The sequence below is a fragment of the Rattus rattus genome, chromosome 4, assembly GCF_011064425.1.
Source record: "Rattus rattus isolate New Zealand chromosome 4, Rrattus_CSIRO_v1, whole genome shotgun sequence".
Lineage (NCBI taxonomy): Eukaryota > Metazoa > Chordata > Mammalia > Rodentia > Muridae > Rattus > Rattus rattus.
This window is the reverse complement of record NC_046157.1, coordinates 3,594,524-3,622,302: the sequence shown is the minus strand read 5'-3', so window position 1 is coordinate 3,622,302 and position 27,779 is coordinate 3,594,524. Positions and strand designations below refer to the sequence as shown.

The 27,779-nt window shown below is 50.3% G+C and overlaps 2 protein-coding genes and 1 non-coding gene across 12 annotated transcripts in view; 1 reads left to right on the top strand and 2 right to left on the bottom strand.

The window, feature by feature from the left end:
- The window catches only part of Arvcf (ARVCF delta catenin family member), a 57,188-nt gene extending 47,452 nt beyond the window's left edge, over positions 1 to 9,736 (bottom strand). Inside the window, exons 1-2 of the mRNA XM_032899918.1 lie at positions 9,533 to 9,736; positions 5,203 to 5,254 (exon numbers count right to left, since the gene is read on the bottom strand). The gene's annotated coding sequence lies outside the window, so the exon portion shown is untranslated. The remainder of the gene's footprint in view (positions 1 to 5,202; positions 5,255 to 9,532) is intronic.
- On the bottom strand, positions 2,447 to 2,602 carry LOC116899930. The gene has a single exon (XR_004387898.1). It is a non-coding gene; the product is annotated as a U1 spliceosomal RNA (small nuclear RNA).
- A 169-nt stretch (positions 9,737 to 9,905) lies between the features above and the next one.
- Positions 9,906 to 27,779, top strand: part of Tango2 (transport and golgi organization 2 homolog) — a 44,983-nt gene continuing 27,109 nt past the window's right edge. For 2 of the 10 annotated variants that reach the window (XM_032899915.1, XM_032899912.1), the window contains exon 1: positions 9,911 to 10,120. The gene's annotated coding sequence lies outside the window, so the exon portion shown is untranslated. The other 8 variants (XM_032899907.1, XM_032899913.1, XM_032899911.1 and 5 more) reach the window with 7 other exon arrangements.

Here is a 27,779-nt window from a genome sequence, read left to right as displayed (position 1 = left end):
GGGGCATCTAAGGCCACACACACACACACACACACACACACACACACACACACACACACACACACACACACAGAGGGGCGGGAAATACACATGAAGGCACTGAGGCTGGGCCTAGATAAGCACAGGGTGGAGACAGGAACCCAATCAGCTATCCCAAGGCAGCTGGTGACCCAGCACAGCCAGGACCTTTGCCTATAACCTGAGCACTACAGGCCTTGAGAGACTGGACGAACACCATGCCACTGTGAGTCCCTCTGAGCAGGGGATGTGAGGTTTCCTAGTTGCTGTCATAAAATGCTCTGAGAAAAAGCAGTGTAGGTTGTCTGGCTTGGTGTCACCCAGATGGTCCCAGCGCCTGGGACAAGGAAGCAGTAGGACCCTGAAGCAGCTCATTATACCACATCCACAGTTGGGGGCGGAAGAAAGAGTGCGCGTGATCCTTAGCTTGCTCCATCTCAAACAGTTCATCCATTCCACGAGGTTCAGACTCCCTGCCTACAGAATGGTGCTGGGTCTTCCCACATCAATTAAGACAACCCCCACGGACGTGCTCACAAGCCCCTATTGTAGCCAATCCCTCATTAACAGTCTCTTCCCTGGTGATTCTAAGTTGTGTTAAGTCAACAATTAAAGCTAACCAGCACACCTGGTGTATCAGAGTTCTCTACAGTAACTACACAACTTAGAGAATGAATCCATATCCTCTTCCCCCGCACGCCTCTCCCTGTGTGTGTGCATGCGTGTGCGTGCGTGCGTGCGTGCGTGCGTGTGTGTGTGTGTGTGTGTGTGTGTGTGTGTGTGTTGTATATATATAACTTATTAGAATGGCTTACAGGCTGGGGTCTAGCTAATCCAACAATGGCTGACTATGAACCGAAGGACCAAGAATCTAGTGATTGTTCAGTGCACTGGATGTCTCAGCTGGTCTTTAGTATGCACCAGAATCCTGAAGAAGTAGGTTCTAATGCCAGTGAAGGAGTGGATTTGCTAGGGAGGGTGGGAGGAAGCAGCAAAAATAGACAGCTTCCTTCTTCCATGTCCGTGTATAGGCTTCCAGCAGAAGGTGAGGCCCAGATTAGAGGCGGGTCTTCCCACCTCAAAGGTTCAGATTAGAAGTGGATCTTTCCACTTCAAAGGATCAAACTAACCAAACCAAACCAAAAAACAAAACCACACATAACAACAACAACAACACTCCCTCCCTCCCTCAACGTGTGCCCAACCAACCATTTTAGGTTTTAGTTAATCGCAGATGTAGTCAAATTGACAACCAACAATAGCTATATCATGTGACAGAGGCAGCTGGCCAGTTTGGGCTGGGCTCTGCAGTCAAGTAGGCAAGGCTCGGGTGAGGCAGCTGGGCCAACTGACTACACCCACCCCTGGGGCTGAAACACAATCTGAGGCTATCTGAGTGTTCAGCCTAGAAATGCCTGCAGCCTGGGATCATCAGGACTCCCCAGCCCAACAGCCAGAGAATGGGGACAGTAATCAGCCATCGCAGAACAGAGCTGCCTGGGCAAGGGACCTCCAACTGAAGATCCCCGTGGAGCACACACTGACCCCAGGACGACGTCCTACCCCACTACAGGGTTATTCAGACCCTGAAGCTCTAGCAATGTCACCAGTCAACACCAGCACATCATTTTAGGACCAGACACCTGTAAGGAGAACCAGGACACTTTGAGAGCTTTTGGAATAGACCTTGCCACAGTAGGGACCAGGTCCTGTGGTCAGTCAGCAGTCTCCCAAGTGCGCTACCAAGTATGGAAGCTTGCTCAAGTGACACCAGCTCCAAGATCCCCACAGAGATCTGAGGGGAGGGAACTCGCAGAGGATCAGTGGGTATCTAAGAATATACATGCCATCCAAGCAAGGTGGCACACACCTTTAATCTGAGCATTCAGGAGGCAGGGACAGGTGAATCTCTATGAATTTGAAGTCAGTCTGGTCTACACGGCCATGTTCTAGGCCAGCTAAGGCTACATATGAGACCCTGTCTCCAAAAGCAAACAGTATAGGCGTGTGTGCATCCACATATGCATGGAGAGAGGTAGGGGACACTGCATGTCCTGGCCTACTGTCCTCTTACTCTTGTGAGGCAGGTCTCTCACGGACCCTGGAGCTAGGTTAATAATCCTCTTGTCTCTGTCCCCCACAGTACTGGGGTTATAGGCTCAAGCATGTAAATGTGCCCAATTTCTTAAAACTATGATGAAGATTTGAACTCAGGCCCTCACCCTTGAGCGGTGAGCACTCTTACCTGTTGAGCCAACATCGCAGCCTCCACTATTGATCTTTCTAGTGAAAGCAATTCCAGCTAGGGACTGAAGGCAACACTAGTGACAGCAAATCTGAGACCTTGAAGACACAGAAATATGCACACAGGTACACATATGCGTGCACACACACACACATGCACACATACACACACACACCCTTTCAATGTGAACACGATCTCCCTTTACTAAAACTTAAGCAGCTGATTTTCTGAACTGCGGAAAGCAGCAGGGGCCAGCACCTCCCAAGTACAAGGGAGGAAGGAGCCTTACCCTTGGGAAAGCACCCCCCCCCAATCATGCCTCCTCCGCCAGATAAGTATGACATTTCCCATTTTTACTGATAGAAGAAACAGTTCAGGTGCAACAGGAAAAACAAAGTTAAACCTTCACTTTGCATTTATGTCAAAAATAAATTCAAAGCAGATTAAATCTTAAGTGCAAAAGCCTAAAGTAGCAGCATCTAGTAAGAGATAGACAGACACTGTTTATGTAGCCGCATGCCAAGGAGGACAGAAAACAGAGTGCTGGAGTAACCCCAGACAGGGAAAACAGTTCACGTTTTTCAGTAAATATGAAAAATTTTGATCATCACAAACTACCACAAACAGAAATGTAACTGTGCAAGAGGCAGAGAATGAGCAGAGGGTTGGTGGCATTAATATTTAAAGGCTTGAACTAACGGGCTAAAAAAACCCGTCAGCCACTCAGGGGAACCCCGGCGTCAGGCACCACCAGGCAGACTTCTGAGAGGGGCAGAAGGCTGATTTACTTGTGCGAAGGCCTCGAATCAAGGCGTGTCACTCCCTCACGATGTCTCTAGGCTCTCCCTCTTCAGGGAGCCCCATTTATCCCACCTCACCCCAAATTTGCAATTGTCCTTGTTCATCTCCTCAGAGAGCTGGGCACTCCTTGGCTGCATGGGAGGATGTAATGGCTCTGAGTGAGCATGCAGTGCCCCCAGTGATCGTGCAGTGACCCAGTGAGCAGTACCATAGTGCTCAGTGAGTAGGTGCTAAGTGACCAAAGGTAAGTGAGGAGGGCACATGAGTGCTTACCACTGGCATCATCTACTTTAGCTCCAAGGGCCCCTATACGCAGAGATGCACTTTAAGATGTAACAGAACAGGAGATGTAAGCCAGAGCCAAGGTTTTGCTTGCCAATCTGTGAAATGGGTCCAGACCAAAGCAGAGATGGTATGAATGATGCCAATCACGCCTCCCAACCCCAGTGCAGGCATGAATAATCAATCAAAGACAACAGAACACAGATAGACAAAAGAGAGAATGAAGCGGAGACAGGCAAAGAAAGGTGGGGAGGAGGAGCTAGAAGCGGAGAAGGAAGAAAGCACAAGGAAGGAGGATGCCAGAGCAAAGAGCAGGCTTCAGGCATGCCCTGAGCATTACTGGGGCCATCGTCTGAGCCCTGGCTAACCTGGCCTCCCGATGTACAGCAGTCTATGACAAGGTGAGAAGCTCTGAGCCTGCCTCACCCACACAGGATCCTGGATTTGAACCCCAGCATCAAAGGCGAAATAGCAGCGCGGTACAGCTCCTCTTTCCACTGTTGTCCCCCAGTGATGTCACTTATTCTATAGGAAGTGCCATGGGCCAAGACCTGGACAGTCTGGCCCAGTGAGCCCTGGACAGAGCCTAAGCTTTTTTTCAAGTCTCAGAAACCAGAGTGGTTCAGTGGGCTGTACACCGAACTGTTCCACCAAATAGTGGCCCTCCCACACATCAATAGACATGGCTTGTCTAGCCAGAAGCTTCCCACACCCAAGTTCTCTAGTCACAGGTGGAGAGAAATCAGACCAGCCTATCAGTCCACTGTGCCCCTTAAGATATCCCTTAAGAAAGGGCCCTCAAACACCTAGAAACCTGGTGCTCCTGGGTCTGTGGCTACCACCTTCTCCCCAGCACAACATTATGGGGCCAGACTTCCCCTGAGGGTACCGTGTTGGCTGAACAGAACTCAGTGAACAAAAGGAGGATAGACAGTCTGGACAGCTGTGGTGGGTAAACAAGAATGGCCTGGGGGCCCTTCTCTAACTATCAGCTATTCTGCCCCAAAGCAACCACCATGGCATGTCAAATGCCATCAGCGTCTCTTCCATTCATAGAGAACCAGAGGACCCCGTATGCCACCCAACCTGCCACACTTCATGGGCATCATACCTCTCAGTGCCACTGAGGCTGGCGGCCATAATCCACAGATGAATGAAGTAACCACCCCAGCCAAGCCAGTCCACCCAGCAGGGCTATGATCAGCACAGAGCGTCATTGGATCTCCTATACTACAGTGGCAGGGGGGTGAGGCTGAGAAAGAACAACAGGCACACAAAACTGAAAGGTTCATTCACTTTGCAGGCCCTTGGAGCCTTGGGGCTTATCGGCAGTGGCCAGCTGGAGGCTCCATTCTCCCCTGGGTAGTCAGAAGCATCCCTGAGCTGAGCTCTAGGCCAAGCAGGCTGGGCTGATATCAGACACCACCATGGCTGGCGTCCAAGCTGAGATGGACAGAGATCAGACCCAGTTAATGTCCTCATTAACAATGCCCCAGCATCCTGCTAGGTCAGCCACACTGTGGGCTCGCCCTCAAGACAGGTATCCATCAGGTGGCTGCTATGTACACTCGAGCTGCTGGGAAATCTAAGTTAGTGTGGCAGGTCCCCATATCTTGTCCTGCCCAGCCTTGAGACTGTGCCCAACCAGGATGAAGTTGAGCAAAAAAAGAGTGCACAATGGGGTTGGGGATTTAGCTCAGTGGTAGAGCGCTTGCCCAGGAAGCGCAAGGCCATGGGTTCGGTCCCCAGCTCCAAAAAAAAGAACACAATGCTCGGGTCCAAACCATCGCAAAGCTGGTCACGCCCACCAAACACACCAGGACACTCTGCTATCCTGAGCAACACAGGTAACTTACCTATTTCAGGGGGTCTCAGCATGTCCTAACGCCCATCTTGTGGACTCTGTTCCTGTAGAGAAACCAGAAGATACTATATGAAGCTCCCCTGGAATCAGTCTCCTGGATATAGACATGCTGGCCCAGCCTGTTCTCCAAGCAGGACAGTGGCATCCCTGATCCTAGGGTTGCCCTGTGGTGCTCCTGACTCAACCATATACATCTCATGCACCTCCATGTCTCCACATACAACTGGGACTGTAGTTTGCATCAGGTTGACTTCCCTTGCATGAGGTTGAGAGATCGGAGATATGGACTGACAGCGCCCTCTTTCTCCTCCCAGAAGACTGCATTATTAGGGTCTAGGGTCTCCCAGACATGCAGCCCATAACTTCTTTGTGGGATGACGTCTGCCCCTCCCAAGGCTCCCCAAAGCTAGTTCCAACCCTGGCTCCTAGTTCCTATGACACTGGTGGCAGGCAAGTTGTAGGACTTGTAAGACTTGGTCTTGCCGTGCGGACTGCTCACAGTGCAGGGAAGTGAGACGGCACTGGTGTCTGCTCAGCACACAATTCCACCATGGCTCTAAGGAACCACTGCTTCCTGTCTCCGCAGACAGTCCAGGGACGTATTCTCTCTTGGTATATCTGGGGCTGGGGACACTGCCAGAGTACTTATGTCATACAAATGAAAACCTGTATGGCACAGACAGTCAGGGATGGGTGGGCAAAGAAGGAGTTATCTCTGGGGTACTATGGTATAAGTAATGGGAGTTCTTCCCTTTCTGGGCTTATTCCAGACTGTGCTGTGCCTCTGCCCAATGCTCCTCCGTGGACTCCAGCTCCCTGGTCCTAGAGGTGGTCTCTATGTCTCACAACAGCCTATCAAGCTTCTGGGTAAGAATTCCATCTAACATAGATTATGTGTGTGAGGCAGGCGATGGCGGGGTGGGGAGGGGGTTACAACAGAGAGTTGGGGGGAGTACTCAGAGCCTGGTTTGCTGGCAATCCCTGAGGCCCTCTGGTGGCCACATCCAGCCCAGGCTGTGGCTGCCAGGTCGTTCAACAGAGAGTGGAGAGCTGGTTAAAGTGGAGAGTGGGCTCATGGACTATGCGGCGAGGGTCAGCACACAGCACCTGAGACCAGGGGGAGCCTGGCACATGCTACGGCAAGACGACCGGCTGACGCTGGAGGAACGAACGGCTGGGTAGGGCTGTCTGCTATCCCATCTCCCAAGCCGAGGAAAGCCCCTGGCTGGGGAATGAACCCTGCTCTAACCATGACATCTCTGGGACAGCTTTGTTTTTAACTTAAATATTAACCCGGATTTTTGTCTCACAGAGAACCACGTGACTTTGTTATCAGCCCCGGTCTTCAAGAAGTCTCTCACCAGGACTTACCATTCGCCACAGCCTTGGCCACATGAGTTGTGAGCCAACATCTGACTGTCCGAGGTAGGTATAACTCCCTGTTTTACAAATGTGAAAACCAGAGCTAGTCCAGGCAGGATCTGGACTCAAGTCTTCCTATCCCCAGGGTTTCCCATACTCCCCACCCAGCAGGAAATGACACGGTTACAATAATATGAGCCCTGCCATGTGGGACTCCAGGAGAAAAGGCAGGAGAAAGGTGGAGAGGTCACCGGAGGAATGGGTGTCTTTCTAGGAGTGCTCTCATCTCAGGGGCATGGAACAGGAGTGGTCAGGGCGGAATAACTATGGCCAGCCAGCTTGCTGGGAGCCCTCAATCACCAGATGCCCAGGAAATGACCAGAGAGATTGACAGGGTAGTGAAACCAAGGCAGATCTAGTGATGGAACTCACGATGGGGGATAGCCAGCTTGAACCCCTTTAACACCCTGCTGAACTGGCCTCTAGGCTCTGGGGTCACCCACCTGGCCAAAGACCACTGGGTGCTTTGCTGTGTTTCATTTCTCCCATGGGGATGGTCTGAGCCCACCTGGGCCAGAGCCTGCCTCCTAGGCACACACATTGGCTTCTCCACCAATCCATCTAGAGCTAGAGACACTGCCACACCTGCCTATACCCCACAGACCTACTCAGACTCTGGGGAAGGTCTGGAGCTGTGTGATAGTACCACTGACCTAACCACAGGACTTAAGACTGGGATACAAGCCTGGTCCCCAAGCTTAAACGCCAGGCCAGCAAAGGCTGACTGTGTGGAGAGTTTCCACAAGTACAAGCTGAGTCAGGCCAGCCTGAGCCTGAGAAGCAGTTAACGCCACATACGCCCACCATGGACCAGGATGGCCTGCCTAAGAGCTTGCCTCAGCAGGCTGTAGTCTTGCATGGGTCTCCCTGGGCTCTGCTCTGTAAACATAGACAGGATTGAAAATACAAGTAGCTGGGAACATGCCCTTCCAGTAATCAACACGGGCACAGATACAGAGAGCCCTTCAGCCACCAGGCGGGAAAATTCATTCTGCTCAACGACTACTACCTGCCACAGCCAAACCATTCCTCCCGAGCCATCACAAGAACACACCAGCTGCTGCTATGAACACGAGTGGTCCATACACACGAACGGCTCACGTCTGGACTCCCCTGCAAAACCATTTCCATCTACCAGTGCCCTCCTGGGTCGAGGTGTCACCATCCCGTGACTATGAGGCCCTCAAATCTCCCACAGAGCTCATCTCTGACTCTTCCCCAACTGTGCATCCTGACAATCAGCCAAGAAGTAGCGCTCTGGCTTTCCAGCTAGGCGTGTGTTGAAGAGCTCCAGGCTAGTCTGAGGCGAAGGGAACTCAGTCTGAATCCTTGTGCTGCACAAGCAAGGACAGGGTACATAGTCCTACTCCTACGGAGACTATGCAGAGGGTGCCTGGGGCTAGAAGAGGCAACCTGGAGGGGTGTGTGTGAGTGAATGAATGCAGGGAGACACAGAGTACAGACTGAGGGTGGGAGGGGGAGAGCGGCTGGGACATATGGAGAGCCTTGGTCACCAACGTCTGTGCAGACAAGTGCTGAGGAGGGCACATCTAGGGGGCCCCAGGTGGGCACTGACTTGGCAGTGCTCAGAAGCACCTCTGTCATCATGCCAAGTATGTCCTGCCTATTTATGTAAAGGGCCCTCATGGTCCCCAAATGGAAGGTGGTCCTAGACATCAAGGAGCATCAAATACCTCAGATGACACAAAACTGTAGGTCCAAGCCTTTCCAGATAGCCAATATCTGTCTGGACCACCTGCTTCTGAAGCAAACAGAACACAGGGACCGACTTCAATAGTCCTGGTATATGTCACCATCCCAGGATCACAGATCCTGAGACTCTCCCCAGAGCAGGCAACACTTGTTCTGGATAGACAGCCTGGGTCCTGGACCAGAGAGAAGGTAGGGGGCTGGGGAATCCACTGTGGGATTGCAGGTACTCAGTGCATAGCTGGTCCTACTTACGGAGAGATCTCCCCAAAGACAATTTGGGCATGGCTCCATCCCCAGGCTTTATAAAAGTAAGCATGTGTTTTGCATTTCGGATTGTTAGCCCACATTAAGAGTCTAGCCTAAAAGTTAACACAAACAGGAACATTTCCTTTCTTTTCCGTCATTTTTAAATGTCTGAATCTACAGAGAAGAGTCCCTTAGTACTCTAGACACTGATACCTGACACTGAAACAAATACAGTTAAATATTGACTATAAGTAACATTCAATTATTTTAAAAGTAAAAGGGGAAAGCTACGGTACCCAAGCCTCTTGTGCAGAGCAACTTCAGACTTGCATATTCTCCAGGGCTGATGTCCCAGGGAGGAATGTAGGGGTATCTAGGGAGGAGATTCAAGCGGGGACACCAAACAAGGGATTCCCAGCAGCGCCTCCTCTCTCTATTGTGAGGCCTTAGGAGCATCGCGGTGCGGGGACATTCCCTTGGCATCACCAGGGTCTTGCCCTGCGCTCACCAACGGCCGTGCCACCCCAGGAAGTTCCCCAGCCCCACAGCCCGAGTCCCTTAAAGTTTCCATAGTCGTCAGGTCCCTGCTTGCAGGCGCTGCAGTGGCTCGCCGAGGTCAAGGCTGTGGGAGCTGGGTCGTGCTCAGCCCCGCGGCTTGAAACTGGCGCCGTGGCCAGGTCGGAAAGGGCCCTGAGGTCATGGACAAAGGGACCCGCCCCAGCGATCCGGGTCTCTGGGGGTCCCTCCTGGGCGAGTGCCAGTGAGCAGAAGAACCGGCTTCCGAACCCCGCCCAGACCTAAAGTCCGAGCCCAGGACCCTGTCCCTGACTCCGCATCTCAGTCTAGGCGCTATCCCCCAGGACCCACCCCCAGTCCTGGCCTGGACCCAAGTGTCCAGCCCCAGGCCCACAGCCGGACCCCGCCCACCCGGCCAAGCTCACCTGGCGCGCGGCGTGGGCGGCTCCGCAGCGCGGCCTCCGCCCCCAAGACAGGCGTCCCCAGGTCCCCCGGCGCGCGGGGAGCGGCCTCTCCAGCGTCCTGCACCGAATGCGGCTCCCGGGGCCACAACTTATGCGGGTGCGGGGGTTGGGGAAAACCCTCCTCCTCCCCTACCCCGAGCAGCCAGCAGGCTAGCTCTCCCACCCCTCCCGCGGCCCGTGCGCAAAGCGGACCTGGCTGGAGACGAGGCCTCCGCCCCGCCCCATCCAACCGCGAATTTTCCTATTGGTAGAGAGACGCGCCCCGCAACCCGCACCGATTGGATGGATGTGCAGAGATTGCGGCTTGCTGTTGGGCTCCTAGTATTGTCAGTCTTAGCCGAAGATCGGCCTCCCAGAGGAGCAGGCCGAGGCCCTGACACCTGCCCGGAATGCTGTGGCTGCAACAGCGGCAGGAGGCTAGGAGTTGCCCCCTCCCGGCCACCTTCGGAGGAATTCTGGGGATAGTAGACCCTGAGCTGGAGCTTGCAGGACCGGCGGTCACTCCCGGATTCCAGAAGCATTGACTCCATCTCCACCCCAAGTTGGCAGGTATCCTGCTGTTTGCCGGACATTGAGCGTCGATCCCTTTCTAATTGGCATATAGAATGGTATTTCTCCTACACTCCGCAAGAGTGTTGGTCTGCTGCTACCATTTTACAGATAGAAAACTGAGGCCCTAGGCGACCAGGGTGTGAACAGGCTTGGGGGCTCTCTCACTGCCCCCATAACCCCTGCAACGAGGACGAGCAAGGTCAGCTAGGCTTGCATGGGGGTAGGGATGGCTGCAGTGATTTCGAGGGCTAAAACAGACTCTAGAAAAACTAGGGCTTTTTTCTTCTACGAAGTCTATATTTACAGAACTCTTGGGCACTCCCCACAGCTGCGTGAGACTGCTCGCTTTTGGGGCAATGACGAGAGTTCTGAAAGGGGAATTATGTGTTTATCTCTTCCCCACTCCACCATGGTGTCCCGATTTCCTCTTGCCCTGCTTTGAGTCTTGGAGAAATATCAAGAAGCTTTATCCACTGCCTGAAAAGATTAACACATTTTTCCCTGCCAGGTAGAGTACACCAACCACATCTCTGTAGTGACATAAGTCAGTGGAGGACCCACGGGGGAAGCTGTAACATAAACAGGAGATGGAAGTACAGACAGACAGTAGAAACGAATCTGGCCTGTGCTTGCTTAGAAGCCTTTCTTACCCCGAGTGCACCTGGAAACGAGCAACTTCTGGCTGTCTGTGTTTCTCAAAGCCCCTACAGATAGTGCTAATGGAGGACAGGGGGTATGGGAAGTGGGTGGTTACCCAGAAAACAGGGCAAGACTACAGCTGCCATTCTGGTTAAGTTGCTGTGTGCCAGCTGTACCCTGGCATGTCTTCCAAGGCTTGCCCCTAGTCATCCTGGAGCCCCTCTCTTGAAGACCACCTAGCTCTGTATCACACTATTCCCCATACTTGCTGACGGTACAAAGACACTGAACAGGTTTCTGCTCTGCTGGAAGAGGGCAAAAGGGAGACATAGCCTCCCAATGTAGCCTAAGGTAGAAATGCCCAGTTCTGTAGAGAAAATCAGGGTGGATAGAGACAGCTCAGATAGGTTTCAGGGCTGCTGTCTTACAGTCTCCCTACCAGGCAGAGGTCAAATCAGCAGAAGACCAGAGGAGCCAATAGTCCCCCACCCCCACCATCACCCCCGTGTGTGTGTGTGTGTGTGTGTGTGTGTGTGTGTGTGTGTGTGTGTGTGTGTCTTGCTCTTTCTGTCTCCCTCCCTCCCTCCTCCTTCAGCCAGCTGTTGGCTCTCTCTGTAGGGACAGTGCTGAGGAAAGCCACAGAGAGAAGGTGTATGTCTCAAGAAGATCTTCCTGACTAGTCAGCACTTAAATCCTAAAAAGGTGGTTACAAAAAGTGGTGCGCTCCCATTCTGAGGAATGCACAATGAGCCAGCCTCAATGGGAGAGAACGTCAGAGTGCATAACTATTAAAATGGGGGGCAGGAATTGGATCCCCTTCCCCTAAGCGGACTGCCTGGTTGGGCCTCAGTGGAAGAGGATGTGCTTAGTCCTACTGGGACTGGATATCCTAGGATCTTCCCCTTCTCTGAGGAAGAAAGGAAGGGCGTAATAGGGGGAGGGATTTATAAGAATGGGACTAGGTGGAGAGAAGGGAGGGTGACTGCGATCAGGATGTAAAGCTAATAAGTAATTAAGGGAAAAAAATAGGAGCAGAGGTTCAAGTCCTACCAAAGGGCCACCTGCTGTCTGTGATGGGATTTGAACCACTGTCCAACATGTTACATCTGTCTTTATGGGAAGGACTGATGAGAAAGCTCATCCAACCCATGTCCCACTCTGAGGTGCATGGCTTGGTGCTTTGGGGACAAGCTTCTGTGTATCTGCTAGCCCATAACCCAGGCCATGCTCATTTAGCCTCAAGCCCATGTCCTGCTTGCACACCACTACTACCTCTTAGTCCTGTAGACCAATGGTCAGGCTGCTCAGCTGGAGACAGCTGGCGGGAGCAGAGGGTGATCGCGCTAAGCTGGAGAAAGAGTGGAAGTGCCTAGCTAGCTCTGCCACCTGCTGGCCAGAAGTCCTGGTCGGCCGAGCCCTGTCTTTTTGCAAATGGTTTCCTTTAGCTCTCAGGAGGAATGCTGGTGAGGCTGTGAGAGACAGGGCGTAGCACAAGGGTGGCTGGGTTGCCTTTGCCTTGCCTTTGCCTCTCTGAGATCGTTTTTCTGCAAAGCATCAGCACTGCGGTTTGAGACCATAACACCTAGATTGTCCATGCCACTTGGCGTCTTTAAAAATTTTTTAATTACATTTTGTGTGCACACGTGGTGATCAGAGAAAAAACGTAAAGGACTCACTTCTCTCCTTCCACCATGTGGCTTCCAGGGATGGAACCCAGGTAGGCTGGGTTTGACAGCAAAGATCTATACCCAGGCGGCCATCTTGCTAGCCCTTTATTTTACCTCAAGTGAATAGCTTAACTGCTCTGAGCAAGTATATTTATATCTCTAAGGGGAGTGAGTGAGAGCTGGGTATGAAAACAACTGGGTTGAGAGCCTGTAGTACATTGTCGTCGTTGTCTTTAACGTGGTTGTCATCCTTGTCCTTGTATTGAGTACTCACCTCTCCGATGCTCAATCCCCTGACACAACCTGATGCTAACAGGTACAAGAAGCCCCCAGTGAATGTCTCGGCCCTGCTCTCAATGCCCCAGTCATTGTCCAAACATAGCTCAAGCGTGGTAAATTCCTCATCCTTGGTGTCTGAACCTTCAAGACAGCCTCTGTGACTACTTAAGGACTATGGAAGGCTCGGTGGAGCAGAAGTCCATGTTCTGTGTTGTTTTCTGGTGCGGGCAATACAATAGATGAGGGGTCAGAGGCCAGGGATACACAGTCTGGATGGACTTGGAGGCGACAAAGGGAAGGGTGGCTATCCAGGACAGATGATACGGTCTAGAGGTAAAGACCAGGACACAGTATAAAGGGGGTGGGTCCAACTCCTGAACCTGACGGAGCGCAGGGGCTATCTGAATCTCGCAGAGATAACCCACAAGGCTGAGGAGCTGTGGCAGCACGAAGAAACCAGATAGATACCCGCACCGCTCCAGCCTTGGCGCAGCTCCAGTCTTGGCGCAGCTGCGGGGGCGGAGCGCTGGATCTCTGAGCGACAGCACTTACGGCCAACAAGGCCACGGCTGTGGGTTCGGCGCTCCGCCCTTCGCTACTGCGCTCAATAGGGAGCGCTCTGGCCGCGGGCCGGGCGGGTCCTGGGCTGGCAGCTAAGGTGCGCGGGTGCGGCACCCGGAAGTCGGCGGCGGCGGAGGCGGTGAGTGAGCGGCGGGTGGCTGGGGTTAGCAGTCTGCGCTCCTGGCGGGGCTGACCCACGGTCGGGCTCCGGGCTCTTGGAACGCGGTCTGGACCAGGTTGGTCGAGGTCGAGGCGGTTCTCACCTTCTCGTCCTAACTCAGTTTTCCCTTTCCAAGGCTCGGGACTCTAGTCCGACAGACCAGCCTGTCTCTGACAATTGAAAGCAACCCACACGGTACTGGAAGATGTTTCTGCTTATCCCTGTCAGGATTGGGTGCAGGGAGGGGGTCACGACAGCATGGGCAGACTTGCTGTGTAAGAGGCTAGATTGACGGGACAGAGCCGCATGGTTGTTGCAGGGTGGAGGGCTGCAGTCTCCAGCGTCAAGGATTACTCTGGAACCTAGTCATGTCACCACTGTCACTCCGAAACCTCTTATGCTGCGGCCTCAGGCTTCACAGTATGTCAGAGTAAACAGCGAGTGCTGGGTCATTCCTATGCCTGATATGGGGTTTACTGGGCTGGCGTGGTGAGTCCTTGCTCAGAACAGGAGGAGGACATTGCGTGCAGGCAGCATCCAGGCCAGGCCTGGCCCTACTCTAGGCCCGTTGGAAGCGGAGGTTTTGCTTGTTTTCCTCTTGGACTGTGGGCAAGGAGGACCTGGTGTTGAGACCCCATCCATCGACCCTCAGCATCGTTCCTGTATTTCATTCTGCCTGATAGGTCACATCTTTAGAGTTAACCTTATGCCCTTGCACAAGTCCCTGATCCTCACTGACCCCTCCCACCCCCGCCCCTGTGCCCTTCCCCCAGTGAAGCGTCTTGTTCAGCAGACCTGTCTGCTGCCTGGGCCTGCTGACCACTGATTTGCCACTACTAGGCCCAGCCATCTTCTATGGGGTAGATGTGACAGCTTTAAGGGTCAGGCGAATGACTCCTTATCTAGACAACTTTTTAAGGGAGTAGTCATTGGTCCAACCTTGAAGATAGAAAACTCTAGCTAAGGAGTCAAGTGTTCCCAAGGCTGCTCCAGGCCAGGGCGGTTGGCTTCCAGACTTCTGCTCCCCCCACCCCAACCCCAGACCTCCTGGATCATGTGATCTGCTGCAGAGGGTGACTGTTCCCAGATAAAACAGAGACTCTGCCCCTCCACCAGATTCCTGGTGTTGCTACAGGGATGTGGGGTGCTGTGGTGCTCACATATGCCACCTCTTCAGGTTCCCTCACTGTGGTCCCCAACCTCACTTTCATTTATTTTCTTAAGTTTTGAGGGGCACGTGGCAAAGACACAGCTCCCAGCCGTCACCCTCAGCAGCCTGAGAATGTCCCCTAGTTTTAAGGGCCTAACCTCAGATCACACCAGGGTTTGATGGTGAAAAGAACATCGGGATAGCCAGTTTATGAGCAGAGTTGGAGACTGTGTTAAAGATAATTTCGATAGAGGCTTAAGTATGAGGATCAGGTGCAAAAGAGGTGCTCAGAAAAAGTAAAACATGCCCCAGAGCTTGGGCTCGGAACCTCTCCGAAGCAGCTCTTTGAGTGAGGTCTAGAAGTTCTGTCTTATCACTTGCATGGGTTTCCGTGGCTCCTAAGTAGGTTGTAAGTCAAAAGTTAAGCCCTCGGGGGATAGAGGAAGGTAGGATATCTGCTGTAAACAGTTTTGTTTGAGGTTTTCTGACCTTGTCTGGGTAAAGAGATAAGGCCATACCCAAGGTCAGATGCATTTTTTCATGCCTTAAGCATGAGTCATTGCTATCTGAACATAGTCTATCTGTAAATGAGGTGGGGCCTGGAGGCTCACTTTTAATTCCAGCACTTGGGATGCAGAGGTAGGCAGGACTCTGTGAGCTTAGTTGGGGCCACACAGCGAGAACCTGTCTATAAGTGAATGAATGAATGAATGAATGAATGAGAGCATCTGTATATGAGAAGCGTGGTAAGCACCAGCAGCCGGCAGTGCTCGCTGTGCTGGACTGTTTGCTTTTCAGTTGGCAAAGGCATTGACCGTGGTCCGGGATGAGGCCCTCCTCTGGCTTCACATCGCTTCACCATTGGGCTGTGTCTCTCCACTCTGCCTCACCTAGATGCAGGCCTCAGTCTGATCACCTTCTTGCTCTCATGTGTGGTACCCATAGCCTTTCCTTGGATGTGGGTGACCACCTGTACAAAGTGCAGGATGGGAAGGCTTGGAAGAGCTTCAGGACCCGCCAAGCTTACTGCTGACACTCTGTGGGGAAGAACCAGCGTTCATCTTTTGGTGAAAAGATACTGTTATAAGTATTATAAGTATTGTCAGTCAGCTTATAACAGTAGTGACTGTGAGTCTGGCATACATTGGTTCAGACCACAGTACTGGCTTGGTAAAGGGCTCCAGACAACAAGGTCACCTCAAACCAGGTTGATTTTTGAGATAACCTATACGACTTCCACCTCTTCTCACTTCAACTGTTCATTGTTCCTTGTGGCAGGGTTTACAATGTAGTCTTGACTAGCCTGGAACTTGCTATGTTGCCCAGGCTGGCCTTGAACTCACAGGAGTCTTATTTCCCAGCGGGGGTGGGGGTGGGGTGGGGTGAGGTGGGGTGGGGTGTGGGGTGGTGGTGGTGGTGGTGGTGTCAACTTTGCGAGCGGGTGTGTGCGTGCGTGTGTGCTCACGCGTGCATGCCTTGCTATGTCACCCAGGCTGACATGTGAATCAGCTATCCTCCTGTCTCTGCCTCCTGGGTGTGAGGATCACAGTATTCATGCTATACCCTGCTTTCTTTTGAGAGTTCAAAAACCATGTATACAAACTTAAAAACTCCGTGTCCCAGCACCTGCTCCCATGGTACACTGCTGACACTTGCGCCTACTGGCAAGGTGTCTCAGTGCTTGTCTCTATCCTCTCTGGGGAAGCTGTGAGCTAGCGATGGCTCTGAAGCTAAGAGCACTTGTTCTTGTACAGACTCTGGGTTTGGCTCCTAGCACCCAGATAGCAGCTTACAGCTCCAGTTCCAGGAAACCTGACATCCTCTTTGACCTCTGCAGGTGCCAGGCATACACATGGGACACACAGACATACACGTAAGCTAAGTACTCATATGCAGAGATTAATTTTTTTTTTTAAAAGAAGAGGGCATCAGATCCCATTACGGATGGTTGCAAACCACCATATGGTTGCTGGGATTTGAGCTCAGGACCTCTGGAAGAGCAGTTTTAACCAGTGAGCCATTTCTCTCCAGCCCCCCTCCTTTATTTATTTATTTTTTTTTTAAAAGAGAAATGCCATATTTTGTCTGGGCATGCTGGCACACACCTTTAACCCCTGTACCTGGAAAACGGGTGGTCAGATCTCTTAAGAATTTGAGGCCAGCCTGGTCTATGTAGTGAGTTATCAGCCAGGGCTCCTGTTTCCAAAAGCAAATAAACAAACAAACAAACAAACTAAACAATATCCTATTTATGTATTCATTATTTAATGCAAATGAGGTGATAGGAGCCACCTGAAGGCCAGGCCTGTCCCTCCTGTGGGAGGCAAGGAAAAGACTGGCTGCCCTGCATCCACAGCTTTCTGCCAAACCCATAGTACATTTGCTCTGTGCTGTTCCTTTGAACTGTGAGAAGACAATGACACCCTGGTGTGAGATGGAATTAACGGCTTGAGAATATTGGGGAGATCTGAGGAGAAGGTATGGCAGGAGACAGTTTGTCACGGTGGACTGCTGTGTAATAGCTGGATTGAGCAGCACTGGCTTACAGAGCTCTGGCTGCCAAGATGGGAGGAGAGGAGGAGGCTGCAGCTGATTGGTCGCCTGGAGGATTTCTCAGCCAAGGTCTCAGGAATGGCGACACTGTGTTCCATGTGTTTACCTCTTCTGCTGGCCGCTCCCTGGAGCCCAGATCACAGCCCATCACATCAGAAGTTTCTGTCTGTCTTGTCCTGTCCAGAAGAACAGCTTCGGCCCCAGTGATTTGGCTGCGGGACCTAGTCACTGACCATCTTTTTCAAACTGATGTTTTCACTCCTTGTCGTTAAAATTGTCAGCTGTTGTCAGGCGGTCCTCATGCTCTGCCCTGCGCCCCCGTGTTCTGTGCTGGGACATCGGCTCATTCTTACTTTCTGTCTCTTTGCATATATCAGCATGGGAAGAGAACAAGATGTATGAGCTTCCTTCTAGGTCTCTTTGGAGGTCGGCAGCTTTCTTCTTTGTCTTGAAACATGCCAACTGCAGGTGTACAGGTTTTCAGCCTCTCACTTGATGGATTCTACCAGGAAGCCCATCCATTCACAGGCAGAGGCAGAAGCCATTGTTGGCACCCAGCATCTGCTTCTTGTCCCTGAGACCAGATGGTTCTGTCTGCCTTCTGATTCCATGGACAGGTCTTGCTTATATCTAGTGTGTAATGGCTATTCCTGGTTGTCGACCTGACTATATCTGGAATGAACTTCAATCCAGAATTGGAGGGCTCACCTGTGATCCAGATCTTGAGGCTGGAAGACACAAGTTTCTGACCTGGATCTTAGCATGGAGATCTTGAGGCATAGTGGCCATGGAAAACTTAGGCCCAGGCAAGGTAGCATGTACCTTTAACTCCAGGAGACTGAAGCAAGGAGATCTCTGAGTTCAAGGTCAGCCTGGGACAAAACAAGTCCCAGATCCAGGTGTGGTGGTGCAGATCTTTAATCTGAGCCACACCTTCTGCTGGAGACCTGTATAAGGACATTGGAAGAAGGAAGATTTACACTTCTTCACCTGCTTGCACTTACGTGCCAGCACATCTGTTGGAACCTGCTTCTACAGAAGACCAGCTGACACAACTAGCCTTGTGGCACTGAGCAACTACTAGGTTCTTGGAATTCCCATTCACAGCTGACCATTGTTGGGGTAGCTGGACTACAGACTGTAAGTCATTACAGTAAATTTCCTTAATATAGAGAGACATTCCATAAGATCTGTGACTCTAGAGAACCCTGACTAATACACAAGTCTCTACAAAAGGCAGTGATGTTTGCTCTCCTGGCTGCTACCTACCTGATGCTACTTCAGGGGCTTGTTGCTATTTGCCGTTGTGTGATGCTCCAGGGCCGGGGCAGCACCATTGGAAGGATGCAATTTGGCTTTGAGCTATGAGGGCTTCAGGTATAAGTATTCAAGTGCTTGTAAACCACCAAGTATGTATGAGCACCACATGAACATAAGGCGTTAACCAGGTTCAGTTCCCAGCACCTACATGATAGCTCGCAGCTATCTGTAGACATGCATGATGTACACAGACACATATGCAGACACTTATACACACAAAATAAATAAATTAAAAAACTAAAGACCTAAATTAATAGTGAAAAGCAGTAAGAGAAGGTTTATCCATTGTGGCCACACTGGGAAGGACAGATTGAGTAACATGCCCACCCACGCCCTATGCTTACCCATAAGGCCTGTTTAGTCAGGTGCTCTGAGATAGATGTCAGGTGATCATGTCCTCTAAGGCGCTGGCAGGGGAGGCTGCAATATTATGGAGGTGTCCTTGTGTTTGTAGTCTTTAGAGAAGGACCTCTGAACTTAGCAGATCAGTGAAGGCATAAGGTCATAATTTAGAAAACTAATCCTAGTGTTCGCTATCCTCGTTGGCTACATGCCCATGGCTTAACAGTTTTGGGAAGGTGCTGGATAGCCTGTAAAACCCAGCCGATCCCCTCCCCAGGGGCTGCTTCTCAGGTCTAACATTTACTGCAGGGTCCCTAACAATGAGGGTACAGGGGCTGGAGAGATGGCTCAGTGGTTAAGAGCATTGTCTGTTCTTCCAGAGGTCCTGCGTTCAATTCCCAGCAACCATATGGTGGCTTTTAACCATCTGGTACCCTTTTCTGGTGTGTCTGAAGACAGCTGTAGTGTACTCACATACATAAAATAAATAAAATTTAAAAAAAAAAACCAATGAGGGTACAGTTTAAATAGAAGGAAGTGTCACTAAGCAGTCCTGCAAGGACACTTGGTCTGCCCTGCCAGGCGTCTTTCCTGTGAGGTCATCCGACACAGTGACTATTTCCCTAGGTTGTCCCTAGACTTTAGCCTTCTCTCCCAGCTGGAGATCCCTGGGAGAATTCAGTTCCTCAGGTGCCTTGTTTTTGACGGTTGAGAGAGTCAGACTTGGGGCACAAATGTTTAATTAATTAATGTGTCCTCATTTCTCCTAGACAGGCCAGTTATGGTGCAGCATTGATGATACAGCAAGCTTCTAGGAGATAACATTTTTTTTTTTTTTTTTTTTTTTTTTTTTTTTTTTTTTTGAGCTAAGATCTTCTGTATTCCAGGATGGCCTTAAACTGAAGAATGGCTGAAGATAACCTTGAACTTCTTCTGATCTTCCTGTCTATGTCCTAAGTGACAGAGTTCTATATATGCACTGCCATGCTAGTACAGAACAACAACTCTGTTATTTTAGTTTTTCAGTGCCAAAGCAGCCTGACTTTATAAACAAAACAGATTTCATTCTTTCCTTTTTTTTTTTTTTTCCTTCGGAGCGGGGGACCGAACCCAGGGCCTTGCGCTCCCTAGGCCAGCGCTCTACCGCTGAGCTAAATCCCCAACCCCTCATTCTTTCCTTTTTTTTCCCCTTTCTTTGTTCCTTTTTTTTTTTCTTAAAGATTTTGGGTATTGAACATATACAAGGTGTGGTGCCCACACTGGCAAACTGTCTTCCATTGCCAGAAGATGGCAGTGTCAGGAGCATTCAGCTTTTGTAATAACTTGCTCGTTCTAAAGCCCACAGGCCCCCCTTAGTCCTTTCTAAGGCCAACACAGTCATTTACCTGCCTCTAGGCCTACATCCTTTTTTTTTTTTTTTTTTTTTTTTATGTGTATGGGTGTTTTGTCTGCATGTATGTCTGGGCACCACATGTGTGCCCGGTGCTCTCAAACACAGACACCTCTGGTTGCATACAGTCTGAGCTGTCATGTGAGTCCTGGGACTCAAACCCAGGTCCTCTGGAAGACCAGCCAGTGCCTTTAACCACTGAGCCATCTCTCCAGTCCCCTAGACCCAAACTTTTAGCAGTCCCACTCAGTATCATTGCCCCGTGGGCATCTATGAATAGCTAGGAAAGAAACCAGCTCTCCAGACACTGGAGCAGAAACTGGGGTGAAGGTTAAGTGCTGCACCACTGGAGCCTGGGGTTGCTGCCAGGCCCGCGGGTTTGGGAGTGCTAACATAGGACTGGCTGGATGGCTCAGATGCTCTTCTGCTTGCATCATTCAGACAGACAAGGCTGGTCTCACTTTGGGCTCAGAAGGGAGTTATTTAAAAAGACAAGAGATACAAAACATACACAGTAAAGGTGGGGAATTTTAGCCAGGTGTGGCATATTCCTGTGATCTCAAGACTCCAGAGGTAAACGCAGGAGGAAAAGGAGTCCCAAATCAGTCTTGGCTATATAGTGAGTTCAAAGCTATTGCAACTTAAAATTCAGGTCATGGTAAGGAGCTGACATGAGACCAGCCTTGTAATAGAGCAGGAGATGGGGAGGCTGTGTAGCCAAGGACAGCTCAGAGAAAGTTAGGGTTGGAAGTCTTCACAGGACACTGAGACCTTCCTTTGTCATCTCATCTGCATAGAAGGACCTTGGCTGTTCTCAGACATGGACAGAGCTGTATAGTGTAGATATTTATCCATTCATTGTGTATTGACCAGCCCCCTATATGTTCTAGCAAGTAGGACATACTTCAGAGTATACACCAGGAGCCTGGTCAGGGAGGAATTCCATGTAGGCTGTGGGGCAGGGTGGTTATTATGTGCCCTTTACAGATTGGAGAATCTTTGACCACTTTTCCTCCAGGATTTGCTTAGGCATTCTGATTTTCTGTAAACACTCTAAGAATGAAGCCAATGCTAAGTAAGTGTGGAACTGACTGTACTTTGTGTACTCAGTGTTTATAGTTCAAATCTAATCTGTCTTCTGGTAGGCTCATGTTTTCCTTGTTCCCTAGCAGGTACCACAGTTTTGGGAGGCTGTGGAACCTCTAGGAAGTGGGTGGGCCTAGTTGCTGAAAATGGGCATGGTGGGCTCACACCTTTAATCTCAGCCCTTGGGAGGCAAAGGCAAGTAGTGTCTTTATGAGTTCGAGGCTAGCATGGTCTCATTTGTGGGTTCCATGGTTGAGGTCCCCATCTCAAAAAAAAAATTAAATAAAATAAAATAAAGCAACACAAACAACTAAAAATAAAAATGAAGTAGGTCACAGGGCATTATACCCGAGTGAATCATACCCGGCCCTGGTTCAACCACTGTGTGGTTCTTGGTTCTCCATGGCATGAGGAGCCTCTGCCACAGAGTCATGGTCTCTACCACACCCCGCCTACCATGATGGTCAAACTGTGAGGCAAAATCTTTCTTCCTCAAGTTTCTCTCAGATGTTTTCACAGTGAAATAAAAGGCACTAATGTAGAAATCTGGCCATAAAAGGTGCATTCTTCGTTTTATAACTAACTAAATCTGACCATGGAGTTTTTAAACTTTTAGACCTGTTCTGCAAGGTGAATTTACAAGTTTGGAGATGTGGGCTAGAGAAGCCCCAGAATGTTCTAAGCTTCGTTGAATGGCTCTGGTATAATTGAATGAGCAGGATGCAGCTAGAAATACAGGTGGTAAAGACTGTGCCCTGAGTTTTTAGATGGGTGGAGGCCATATTGAAAGGTGAGCCAGGGGCTGGAGAGGTGGCTCAGTGGTTAAGAGCACTGACTGCTCTTCCGGAGGTCCTGAGTTCAAATCCCAGCAACCACATGGTGGCTCACAACCATCTGTGATGAGATCCGATGCCCTCTTCTGGTGTGTCTGAAGACAGCTACAGTGTACTCATATATAATAAATAAATAAATCTTTAAAAAAAGAAAAAGAAAAGAAAGGTGAGCCAGCACTGATCTGTGAGATTAGGGGCAAAAGAACAGAGAGATATGAAAAATCATGTAGTTTGGCCAGGAAGGGAGCACAAGCGTATGTTAAAGTGTATGGGAAGCTAATGTGGCCAGAACCATTAGGGGAAGCTTGGGAGGCAGAGGCAGCTGGATCCCTTGAGCCTGGTCTACAGAGTGAGTCCCAGAACAGCCAGAGCTACACAGAGAAACCGGGTATCAAAAGAAGAAAAAGCCAAGCAACAAAAACCAGCTACATGTTTAGTACTGTGCAAAAGCTCCAAGGTAGAACACTGAAGACTCACCTCACAACTGAGTGTGAGCCCCACTTAAAGAGAGATGTCAGTGTGGATAAGGTTCTGACCTACGAAAACAGATGGCTGGTTTAGGTATGGCTAAGGAATCTGTGTTGTATAGCCATTCCGTCCACGTCAAACCGGGTGCTCTAGAAAACAAAGCGCCAGACTTAACAACAGATCAGTTAGCTCAGGGGATCTCTTGAAGTCACTACAGTGTTGCCGTATGGACTTTTAAAATGTGGAACCAGTATGCAGTGTTTTGCATCCAGGGAGTTGTGAATCTTCTCTGACCATGAGTGTCTGAGTTAGGGTTACTATGGCTGTTACGAAAGAAACACCAGGACTGGAAGCGAACTAAGGAGGAAAAAGTTTCTTTGGCTTACACTTCCACATCCATAGTCCATCACTGAACAAAGTCAGTACGGTAACTCAAACAGGGCAGGAGCCTGGAGCAGGAGCTGATGCAGAGGCCATGGAGGGGTGCTGCTGACTGGCTTGCCCCCCATGGCTTGCTCAGCTTGTTTGCTTAACAAAACTTAGGAGCGCCAGCCCAGCCATGGCACTGCCCATAATGGGCTGGGCCTCCACCATCAGTCACCCATTAAGAAAATGCCTCCCTGGTATGTGGAAACATTTTCTCACTTGGAGTTCCCTCTTCTCAGATGACTCTAGCTTGTGCTAAGCTGACACAAAATTAGCTCTAACAGTGGGTGTACTCTTCATTTCTGAGATTGTGTTTGGCCTTTTGTTATTTTCCATATTTTCAGAGGGTTTTCAATTAGAATTTGTTATGGCTCCTGGCTGGTCAGGGGCTGCTTAGGAAAGCAGGGGATCGCAGGGCTTCTGTTAGTCAGGGTTCTCTAGTCACAATGGTGTGCCCATCTCCCGAGCCCCAAAAGACCACCAAGGAGCTGATTCTGAGACAATCACACTCAGGTCTTTATTCAAGCTGGAGCTGGGCTCACCACTATTACTGATGGAGCGGATAGGGAGGATGAAGCCCCAAGCCCAGTTCCAAGCAAGCAAACAAGCAAGGGGACTCCTAGCTTGGCACGAATCTGATTGGGGGGCTGTTGTGGAATCCGCTGCCCTTTAAAATGACTGGCTGGTGCTAGGAGCCAAACCATCAACTTTCATAAGTAAATATCTTTAGTTACAACTGTATCTTCTGCGTCCCTCCTGATTGGTGGTTGTTAAGGAGTTACTTGGAAACCAGTGCTAGGCGCAGGTTCGGTGGTTAACTTTGAGTTCAACCTTGGGTCAGGTTTTCTAAGAGGGAGCCTGAATCCAAGAGGGAGTTGGTCTGGTCTCTCAACAGAAGTTACAGAATGTAACAGAATGTATTCCCATGTATAGTAAGGGAGTTTATTGGAATGGCTTATAGGCTGCAGTCCTACTAACCCAACAGTGGTCAGCTGTGAATGGGAAGTCTAGTAGTGGCTCAGTCCCATGACAGTAGGTGCCTCATCTGGTCTTCTGTGTAAGTTGGAATCCTGAAGAAGGTTCCAAGGCTGGCAAGTATGTGCAAGCAGGCAAAGAAGAATGAACGCTTCCTTTTTCCACTGTCCTTATGTAGGTCTCCAGCAGAAGGTGTGGCCCAGATTAAAGGTGCGCACCACCACGTCTGAATTTGGAACTTGTTCTGTCCCAGACTGGCCTTGAACTCGGATCTGCTTGCTTCTGTCTCCTGGCATTAAAGGCATGCACTGCCTTGCCTGGGCCTAAGTTTTTCATGGCCACTACACTTCAAGATCTGGATCAAAAGTGTGTGTCATCGCATGTCAAGATCCAGGTCAGAAGCCTGTGTCTTCTTCCAGCCTCAAGAAGATCTGATCACTGGCGTGCCCTCCATTTCTGGACTGCAGTTCATTCCAGATGTAGTCAGGTTGACAACCAGGAACACCCGTCCCAGCTTCTCACTGTTAATTCGTGCATTTGACTGTTTTGCTTGCACGAACAAGTGTGCACTGTGTGCATTGCCTACAGATGATAGAGGGGGTGTCAGACTCCTAGAGTTATGGGCAGTTGGACGCCATTATTTGGGTCCTGAGAACTGAACCCAGGTCCTCTACAAGAGCTGTGCGTGCCCTTAATAAGCACTAAGCCATTTTTTTCAGCCCTTGCTGTTTGCTTTTTGATAAAGCATTTGGTAGCCACTGTAGCCAAGATTGAAGGGAATCTGGAGGCTGCGGTTTTTCAGGCTAGCAGCAGAACTTGTCACTGTCCACGTGGTGCAGATGGATCACAGGATGGATGAATTATGGGGACATGGAGGCTTACTCCTAGAGCAGTGGTACTCACCCTTCCCAATGCTGCAACCCTTTAATACAGTTCTTCATGTGCTGGCCCCCAATGATAAAATTATGTTTTTGCTGTTTCATAACTGTAATTTTGTTACTTGTGAACCATAATGTGAATATCTGATATGTGAATGGAATATAAAAAATATAAAGAAAACACTACTGGTCCTGGGTTTTAGGTTTTGGCATCAGATGAATGAATAAAAAAGGAAATAAAAGGAAAAGAACGTGAGCGCTCCTAAGTCTGATGGCGGAGAAGGTTCATTATAGATGTGGGCAATCATAGCCAGAGGTGAGGACATCTGGGAGATGTGTGGTCTGTGGGGAGCGAGCAGGAGGGGAAGGGAGCTGGGACAGAGGGGAACCAGGTGGGCAGCCATAAGGCCAAAGGTACAGAGAGAATGGGTAACCAAAGTGGTTGGATTATATGGGGAAGAGCAGCCCAGACCCCTAGGCTGGAGAGCTAGAAGTATGCCAGCCTAGAGGGCCCTGTAATGTATTGCCAGAGAAATGTTAGAGATCTCCCAAAACCAAACAGGAGCGGATCCGATGCAATCACAGTAGGGCCTTTTTATTGGAGCTGGCTCGGGCCCCTCAGCACACCGCCATCATGCAGGACGGTCTTGGTGATGAGCCCCGAATATCTGTGGGGCAAGGCTTTATAGTAAGCAGCAAGGGAGGGGAGGACCAAGGGTTAAGTGTGCAAGCATCTAATTGGAAAGCCACCGTGGCCTTAGCATCATTGGCAGTGGTGGTCATTAGGCAGGTGGTGGGCTTGTATCCTGGGGATGGAGATCTGTTGGGGGTAATAACCTGGAGACACTGGTCTTGTGGGAGTGTAACCTGGAGACCCAGGTCCTGTTGGGGGTGAGCCTAGAGACTGGAGCTAGGCTTAGGTTTTGTTATGGGGTAAGTTGTAAATTAATCTTAGGTACTAACCTGTTAGTTCACCTGAGTTCAAATTTAGGTCAGGTTCTCTAAAACAGAGTATGAATTTAAAAGATTTGGCCTCTCAGTAACGGGTAGGGACTGAGGGATACTGGGGGACCTGGTGGTCAGTGTCTTTTATCTGTTGAATAGGCATCTCAGCCATTTGTCCCAGGCTTGAAACCTAACAACATTCAGAGTATCTGATATTAGACACCCAGTGATTGGACCCAAGGGTGGAGAAACACGGTCCTAGAGGTTTTTGTTTGTTTGTTTGTTTTTGTTTTGTTTTGTTTTGTTTTGTTTTTTAAAGGAAAGTCTTCTAGGCCAGACAGGGTTAGTTTTCCTGAGGAGATTCCCCAAGTGCTTGCTCTATGAAGCTGTAGGGATGAAGAGTAGGTTATGACAGACCCTAGAATGCTGGGGCTGCCGGGAATGTGAAATGTTCACTGAGCAGACCCTGGAAGCGATGAGTGGGGCCCATATCACACTCTGAGGCCTACACGTCAGCTGGGAACCACAGAATTAAATGTTTTCCCTACTGAGTTTCTGTCTTACTTCGATCTGATCTTTCCTTACTGTGTAGGATGGGTGTGTTGAGTCTGGGACTGACCAATTCGTCAGCCCACGGTCAGGTACTGGCTCCATCAGCAGTGTTCTGGCCCTGTGGGATGTCTTGGTAGAGCAAAGGGGTGGATTGGGCTGCAGAAGTGGCCGAACCGGAGCCCATTGATGGGCCCTAAGGCTCAGCCTAGTAATTCCTCAGTCCTGAGGAATGCAGTGAATCTAACAGCTCACAGATGCTTACAGAAGGGGAGGGCTAAGGTGTGTCATCAGGAAGCAGGGGCCATTGCATGGCCTTACACCAGGGTACTCCCCTCTCTGAGTCACTGTGTGCTGACTTCTTGCAGGGCCACAGTTCAGATGTTGATGAAGAAACCCAAGACCACCTTCAGTCACTCAGCTGACCCGATAGGACTCAGAGAACTCCAAAGGTCCTTGCATTCCTGTTTATAGTTTATAACATCGAACGGGTATAGATTAAAGTCAGCAATAGAAAAAGGACAGAGCACAGAGTTAGGCAAGACCAGGCCTCTCTCAGTGGAGCTGGGCGCCCTGCTCAGTTCTCAGCAATGTGTGTGTGAACAACACACGTGGAATTTGCTAGCCAGAGAGCTTGCTGACCTGGGTATCCATGGTTTTACTGCGACTCAATTATGTGGAATTGGCAGGTTTCTGGCCTATGTGGCTGACTTTTTGCAGTTTCCAGCTGATAACTCCATGTCCCAAGGCCACTGTCACCAGTCGTAGAGCTTCTCTGGCATTGCCCAAGGCTTTGTGTTAGTGAGGACTCTTTCCCCCAAAAAAGATACTCCAAGGAGACTATTGGAGTATACAGGATGTGGGTAGCCAAGGTCTCAAGCCTGCACTAAGCCTGCACTGTACACACCTTGGCTGCCAGCCCACTGAGCAGAGAGGATGTGCTTGTGTGGGTGGAGATCACTCCCAGGAAATGGGGTGCTCGATTTTCCTAGATGGGCCAAGGACATAGTGCGAGCCCTCTGTCCACTGACAAGTGGGCGGGAGATGTGGGTGCTCTGGGCTTTTTCTGCACTTGTCACCTCAAGACCCTTTCAGCATCGGCCCTAGTCCCTGGGCTACAATCTACTGTCACAGCCTCAGGACAGACGGAGGCCCCCTGTGCTCAGCAGGAGGCCATGCTCTCCTCCACTTCTACAGATGCCCAGAGGATCTTTGGTTCTGTTTTCCATTTTATTATATGCGTATAGGTGTTTTTCCTACATGTATGCCTAGGTACCACATGTGTGCAGTGACCAGGGAGCCCAGAAAAGGCACTGGACCCCCGGAAACTGGAGTTACAGATAGTTGTGAGCCACCTTGTACATGCAGAGAAATGAACCCGGTGCTCTTAACTACTGATCTATTTCTCCAGCTCTTCCATGGAGTTCTATTTTTA